The sequence below is a fragment of the Tiliqua scincoides genome, chromosome 9 (genome assembly GCF_035046505.1).
Source record: "Tiliqua scincoides isolate rTilSci1 chromosome 9, rTilSci1.hap2, whole genome shotgun sequence".
Taxonomy (NCBI): Eukaryota; Metazoa; Chordata; class Lepidosauria; order Squamata; family Scincidae; genus Tiliqua; species Tiliqua scincoides.
In genome coordinates, this window is record NC_089829.1 from 35,803,631 (window position 1) to 35,811,600 (window position 7,970).

At 48.1% G+C, this 7,970-nt stretch overlaps 1 pseudogene; it reads right to left on the reverse strand.

The window, feature by feature from the left end:
* Positions 1-6,140: 6,140 nt before the first annotated feature.
* LOC136660714 (5S ribosomal RNA) lies at positions 6,141-6,260 on the reverse strand (annotated as a pseudogene).
* Between the last annotated feature and the right edge of the window lie 1,710 nt (positions 6,261-7,970).

A 7,970-nucleotide genomic window follows, 5' to 3' on the forward strand; every position in this document is an offset into this window, starting at 1 on the left:
ATGCGTCGGAGGCAGCACATGTGGAAAGCGCTCAGTTTCCTCTCCTGTTGTGAGCAAAGAGTTCATGACTCACTGCAGTACAGAAGTGTACTCAGGACGCAAGCTCTGTAGACCTGGATCTTGGTATGTTCTGTCAGCTTCTTGTTGGACCAGACTCTCTTTGTGAGTCTGGAAAACATGGTAGCTGCTTTACCGATGTGCTTGTTTAGCTCGGTATCGAGAGAAAGAGTGTCGGAGATCGTTGAGCCAAGGTACACAAAGTCATGGACAACCTCCAGTTCATGCTCAGAGATTGTAATGCAGGGAGGTGAGTCCACATCCTGAACCATGACCTGTGTTTTCTTCAGGCTGATTGTCAGTCCAAAATCTTGGCAGGCCTTGCTAAAACGATCCATGAGCTGCTGGAGATCTTTGGCAGAGTGGGTAGTGACAGCTGCATCGTCGGCAAAGAGGAAGTCACGCAGACATTTCAGCTGGACTTTGGATTTTGCTCTCAGTCTGGAGAGGTTGAAGAGCTTTCCGTCTGATCTGGTCCGGAGATAGATGCCTTCTGTTGCAGTTCCAAAGGCCTGCTTCAGCAAGACAGCGAAGAAAATCCCAAACAAGGTTGGTGCAAGAACACAGCCCTGCTTCACTCCGCTTCGGATGTCAAAAGGGTCTGATGTGGAGCCATCGAAGACAACAGTGCCCTTCATGTCCTTGTGGAAAGATCTGATGATGCTGAGGAGCCTGGGTGGACATCCAATCTTGGGGAGAATCTTGAAGAGGCCGTCTCTGCTGACCAGGTCGAAAGCCTTCGTGAGATCTATGAAGGCTATAAAGAGTGGCTGTCGTTGTTCCCTGCATTTCTCCTGCAGTTGTCTAAGGGAGAATACCATATCAGTGGTGGACCTGTTGGCTCGGAATCCACACTGCGATTCTGGATAGACGCTCTCTGCAAGTACCTGGAGCCTCTTTGGTACAACTCGGGCAAACAGCTTTCCTACAACGCTAAGGAGAGAGATGCCGCGGTAGTTGTTGCAGTCACCCCGTCACCTTTGTTCTTGTACAGCGTGATGATGTTTGCATCCCTCATGTCTTGAGGTACTCCACCTTCTCTCCAGCAGAGACAGAGGATTTCATGCAGCTCAGTGACGATGATGTCTTTGCAGCATTTTAGGACTTCAGCAGGGATGCTGTCTTTTCCAGGTGCCTTGCCAAAGGCAAGGGAGTCCAGGGCCACGTGAAGTTCTTCTAGGGTTGGTTCACTGTCAAGCTCTTCCAGCACAGGCAGGCACTCAATGTTGTTCAGTGCTTCTTCGGTGACTACATTTTCTCTGGAATATAGCTCAGAGTAGTGCTGCACCCAGCGTTCCATCTGCTGCGCCCGATCCTGGATGACCTCGCCTGTGGCAGACTTCAGAGGGGCAATTTTCCTCTGTGTTGGACCTAGGGCCTGCTTGATACCATTATACATCCCCTTGATGTTGCCCGTGTCAGCTGCTATCTGTATCTCGGAACAGAGCTGGAGCCAGTAGTCGTTAGCACATCTCCTGGCAGTCTGTTGGACTTTGCTGCAAGCAGTTCGGAGGACCTGCAGGTTGCGCTCACTGGAACAGGCCTTGTATGCTGCTTGAGCTCTCCTCTTTTCCTCAATGACTGGTGTCAACTCCTCAGAGTGGGCTTCAAACCAGTCTGCCGCCTTGTTGGTCTTCTTGCCGAATATGGACAAGGCGGTGTTGTAAACGGTATTCTTGAAATGTTCCCATCTGTTGGATGCGTTTGCGTCGGCCGGGCCTGGAAGAGATTCCTCAAGCGCTTGTGCAAATTCCTCCACTTTTCTCTGATCCCGGGTCTTGCTGGTATCAATGCGAGGTCTTCCTTCCTTTTTCGTGTGATACAGTTGCTTTGTTTGCAGTTTCACTCTGCTACACACCAGGGAGTGGTCAGTGTCGCAGGCAGCACCATGATAACTGCGTGTGATCTTGATGCTGGGAAGGCTGGAGCGTCTGGTGAGGATCAGGTCGAGCTGGTGCCAGTGCTTTGATCTTGGACGTCTCCAAGAGACTCTATGTTGGGGCTTTGTGTTGAAGAACGTGTTGCTGACACAGAGACCGTGATGACAGCAAAACTCTAGCAGGCGTTGGCCATTTTCGTTCATCCTCCCAGTGCCAAACTGACCTAAGCAAGTGGGCCATGAACTGTTATCAGCACCAACTCTAGCGTTGAAATCGCTGAGGATGAACAATGGCTCTTTTACAGGGATTTTCTTGACAGTGGTGGCCAGGTCATCATAGAATTTGTCTTTGGCTTCTGCTGGAGACGACAGAGTCGGTGCATAAGCACTGATGAGAGTGACAGGTCCTGCTGATGACTGGAGCTGCAGGGACAAAATTCTTTCACTTCCCACAGTAGGTGGGATGATGGATTTCAGCAGGGTATTTCTGACCGCAAAGCCAACGCCATGTTCCCTGGTTTCGTTTGGTGGTTTTCCCTGCCAGAAAAATGAGAAATTTCTCTCCTTGACAGATCCGGAATCTGGCAGCCTAGTCTCTTGAAGGGCGACGATGTCCATCTGCAGTCTGCTCAGCTCCATGTCGATGACAGCTGTTTTGCGTGCGTCGTCTATTTCTTGCAGGTCATCAGAGAAGCCAGGTGTCATTGTCCTAACGTTCCAGGTGCCCAGCTTTAGGGCAGTAGTTTTCTGTTTTCTGTTGCATGGTGCAGAGTTGTCGATCCGCTTGTCGGTTTTCACCCTAAACCCCACGCACCCCATGAGGTTAACGGACCGTGGCGAGGCAACACCTTACTGGCTGGGGACTGCCCAGCTTAAGGTGGGCGGTAGCTGCCCAATGAGATGCAATGATCTCTCCCACCGTCGGAAGCAGCCCCTGGCGTCATGCTCTACGCCAATCGAGCAAAGACTTATAACCGGTAAACTGCTGCTTCCCGTGTTGTGCCGACGCCGTATGGCGAAGTTGGAGTGTCCTCTCCAGTGCGCGAAGCCTGGGTAAAGAAGGTATGGAGGATAGGCTGTTACCCATGCAGCAAATCCCCCCTCTCCACGTCGCTGGAATGGTCCAATGGAAAGGCAGAAGCCAATACGGTTGGTTCCAGCGACGTCGCAGGAGTTGCCAGAACGTGACTGTGTTCAGCCATGAACTGCCTAAGGGACTCCGGCTCCTGAAAAATAACCCACCACTAATTGTTACCTAAGAACTGTAGTCTCTAATTTATTAAAAACACAGTAAAAGATCATAAGATACATTTTTATTCTTTTTAAATTCTGGTCTTCATCACCTTTTTGTAAGCACTATCAGAGTAAGTGCACTGTAAACAACATACCAGTAAAACAGTGGTTCCCAACCTGGTATTCATGTACTCCCAGGGTCACTCAACAGGAGCTTTAGGGATACTTGAAAAAGAATGGAATAATGGTAGAAAAAGGCAGGTCATGCTCCAGAATGCCTTGCAAGACAGGAATGCCTTGCAAGACAGGAATGCCTTGCAAGGACCAGCAAGGCAGGAAGGGAGGTAGCTAGTTGGCTGTGAAAGCCCCACCAATAGCTAGTTTTTGGTCATCAATTCATGTACGTACCAGTGATTGAAAACCAGCACAGTAAAAAAGCTGAAACATAATATGGAAAGTGATCAATCACCGAGAATTTCTCAGCACACTTCTGGTGCAAAACAGTGCAAAGGCAGAGTCTTCTTTTCTTCAAACAGATAAAAAGAGAAAGCACTGTGATAAATACATGAATTCTGGGCTTTCATAGAGAGGAGATGAGGGCATGTATTATTAATTACAAACATTTTGCTAATATGAAGGGTTCAATTTATGGAAATGGGCTGCCAAGGGATATGCAAGTGAAAAAGGTTGGGAACCACTGCAGAAGAACCATGAATCAAATCCACCTTTAAGGTGTCTGTGTGTTAAGCCAGAAGCTCTACGTACAACATACAACCCATAATACGTAACTGGGAGGGTGCAATTCAATTCACAGCAGCTGCATATATTTGCAACCCTTTTTACCCAGAAGTAGACCCACTGGGTGTTATTCTTAAGTATAAGAACTGGGTGTTCCATGGATGTTATTCTTAAGTAAGGGTGCATTGAATTGTAGCCTGCTTCAAATGGAAAGGAGGATTTCCATCCTGGTGTTTCAAAAAACAGACCTGCTTTGCAAGCATTTGCAAAGCAGAACCAGGCTGCAGCAGAAGAAAGGAGAATAAAAGGTTAAAGGAGCGGTGCCTGCCTGCCTGCCTGCCTGCTGCTGGAAAAACTTGGCGCCTGTCTGTCTGCCGATTGAGAAAGGAAACTTTTCAGAGATGAAAGGCTTTGCCCTCTGATTGGCCCAGAGATAAGGCGAAGTGAGAATTGGAGCTTGATTGGTTGGCAACCTTCAGTCTGGAAAGACTATGGTATAAGCCTACAGCACCCGGTATTCCCAGGCTGTCTCCCATCCAAGTACTAACCAGGCCTGACCCCGCTTAGCTTCCGAGATCAGATGAGATTGGGCATGTGCAGGGTAACAACTGGAGCAGTGATGCGCTACTTGGCAAAAATGTCACGTACTATAGGCAAGTATCTATGGTATGTTCTCATTGGTGGGAAGACTTCAGGGTTCTAAGCCCCACTTTTTTGTTATTGTGAGACCCTTGAGATCTATCAACACAAAATATAGGATTGGGGAGGTGGAGAAAATCACAAAATTTTGAATAATTTACATTTTGGTTGCTTTTACATGCAAGGTACATGCATGGAATGATGCATGCAGTGATGAGTGTTCTACTCATCACTGTAAGCCCAACCAAGAGGAGACCTGATACAACTAGTGGCAGTGGCAGGTGGTAGGAGTTAAAGGGCTGGCAGATTTGGGATGTCCTTCACCTTAAGTCTGTGGCTGCCACCTTCTGCCACAGTGCATGAGAGCCACATTTCTCCACTTCCTGCTCACTTGAGCTGGAAATGAATAAACGTCCTTATTGCCATGTTTCTCCCGTGGTTTTTGCAAAAGTGGAGTTTCCAGTTTTATGTACAGGGCCAGTGAAAAGGAGCCCCTTCAGTCACATGGTCCCCACAAATAAAATGGGAACCGCCACACATGAATTTGCAACAACCACATGAGGAGCATGTAAGGAATTTCCCAAGCAAACACACTGCTGGAACAGATGGTCGTTCTGGAGTGCTTACCTGCTTGCCCTTTACGCAGTTCATCAAGCACATCATGCTTTCACATGGAAACAAGATCTGCCCTTCTTTCTAGTTCCTTAAATGCAACAGTGAGCTGGTTCAGGCCCTTGTTTATTTGTCTGTTTATTTATGAAGTTTTCTAGGTCACCTTTTGTTCCCAGTAAAGGAGCTGTCTTTCTTAAAAGTAGGGGCCAGCCTGGCTTCTCAGGGGAGAAAGTAACTGAAAAGGCCCTGGAGTTCTTGATGTGGTACAGCTCCCTTACTGACATTGCTTCCCTTTTGCAATTTGTATGAATATGGAGAAACATTTTTCAGCTGCAAGAATGATGTATTGGGAAGGAACCAACTAAGAGTCCGATCCTGAGCTCTTTAGTACCGATGGTGTGAGCATACCACTGGTACTAGATGTGTGTTGCAAATGTGCTGAAAGGCACATCTGTGGCACCCAGAGAGGAGGGGCTGCTGGTGCTGGGCCAGCGCCATTTGGTGCTGAGCCACAGCACTGCTCAGAGGGCCACACAGTGCTCTGGCAGCACCAGCTTGTGGTAAATAGGAATGGGGCAGGGGAGGCGGGGGTAGAACGGGGTAGGGGAGAGCAAAGCAGGGGAAGGAACTGGGGAAAGAGGGGGTGGGACCGGAGGAGCTCTGCTAGGCCAGATCATAAACTCCATGTTGGGCCAGAAGGCCTGACACAGAGTCTTTCAATTCTGTGCTGGCAAAATGAGAAGTCCCATTGCAGGGCTTGGAGCTTTCTCCCAAGGAGACCTCTGGTGATTGCCGTGGGGCCACAGGATGCAGCAGTAGCCGCTTTGGTGCTACTGTACCCAGTGGCAGCATTGCTTTTAGGACTGGGCTGTGAATCTCATGTGGAAAGGAGTTCCACATTCTTCAGTGTCCTTCTTTTGGTCATCATCAGCCTCATCTCAGTGATGGTTGGCAACCTTCAGTCTCGAAAGACTATGGTATAAGCCTACAGCACCCGGTATTCCCCGGCGGTCTCCCATCCAAGTACTAACCAGGCCTGACCCTGCTTAGCTTCCAAGATCAGACGAGATCGGGCATGTGCAGGGTAACAGTTGCTGTCATCATCTCAGTGAAAGGCAGTATATTCAGTTGGGCCTCACCAGGAACTATAACTATTATTGTATTAATTTATTAATGCCTTTTCCTTTCCCTACATTAGCTAAGCTATGCCTAATGAAACAATTGCAAATCCCCTGTTGACCCCACCTTCATTTTCCTTCCTTTTCTCTGTGGCTGACCTTGTGTCCATCTTAAAATTGCAAGCCACTCCGGACAGGAAGCTGCCCCTCATCATTCTAATGTCCAGTATCCAATGTCCGTGGTTAGCACTCTATAAATAATAAACAGCAATATTGTGCATAGTTTGGGATTTTTTTTTAAAAATGCAGAATATTGGCTGCTTTAGAGCTTCCTGTCTAGATGGAAAGGTGGACTATAAATGTGCTCGATTTGCATGATTTATGCCAATTCCAGAATTCAACTTTTCTCTGCTCAGAATCTGGAATATGTCTGGTGCAGGATATTTATGTTTTGTTTGTTTGTTTCCCAACTCTGGTGCACACTCCAGCCTGGATCGCACTGTCCCTGCTGAATTGGCTCCTGGAAGGTATGTCAGTGGCTCTCGTGAAGGGTCTGCTGTCAGAAAGGCGACCCCATCTAACCAATTAGCAGCTTGGGCTGCATTGTAAATCTGTCACTGCTGACTTTTGGCATGGCACAGCTGCTTAGGCAAAAGGAAGGCCTGTATGAAACTCTATTAAAAACCACAGGCGGGTTTGTGTGAACAAAAAAAAGAAAAGAAAAGAAAAAAAGCAGCTTCTCTTTCTCTCTCTTGCTTTCTTTTCTCTTCAAAATCCTCCCCTCCGGTCCTCTTCTCCCTCCCACCCACCCCCACCTCCCCTCTAAAATAATTAATGCTGCATTCGACCATTTTCTCGGCAAGGCTACAGCCAAGAAGCAGTTAAAATTATCCAGAAGGGAATTCCATCCAGCTATTAATGTTCTACAATTCATCTGCGACTCTGGTCTGTTTGCTCGCTCTCCCCCCCCACCCCTTCAAGTGCTGTTAAAGCAGCTTTGAAGGAATGCTCTCCAGTGGACTGCTGCCTGTCACTGCTCCCCGTCATGTGTCCGATAATTAAAATCTGACTGATTTATGGACTGGCATCAACCATCACAGCTCAAGAGCTAGATGATGTTCATCCTTCCCAAGGCTAAATTTACTTGGTGAAAAGGGGCCGCTTGCTTCCAGCCTCAGCTGTCATTCAGCGGCGGTGGAAACCATAAAGATGGCTAACAGAGCTCCAGCTAGCAGCCCTTAAGTTTATTTTATTCTAATATTTATTGCCACCCAGAAAATGAACATAATACAGACAAGTTAGTGAGCGCACTGTACCGGTGATTTGTGGGGCCGCGAGCCTGGCTCGAGCAAAACAAGTCTCCCAGTATTAAAATAAAAAAGGACATGCGTTTTGCTGCCCACCCGTCTCCTGGAAGGACGGTTTGGGAAGGGGATGGGCGGGCTGCTGAGGCAGTTTTTGTTTGCCCTAATGGGGATGAGGAGCTTCTTGGGGGGTGAGGGGGGAAGAAAAGGGATCCAAGAGGGAAAATGAACCTCTGCGGGTAGATGGGCTGGGGAAAACTTATTGAACATGGCAACTTGGCATTCTTAAGGGTCGTGATCAGTGGCGGTGATGGAACAGGTTGTTTACAAATGATTTAAGCAGCTGTGAACAAGACTCCAGGCTTAGTGGATCACTCTCCCAGGGGGCTG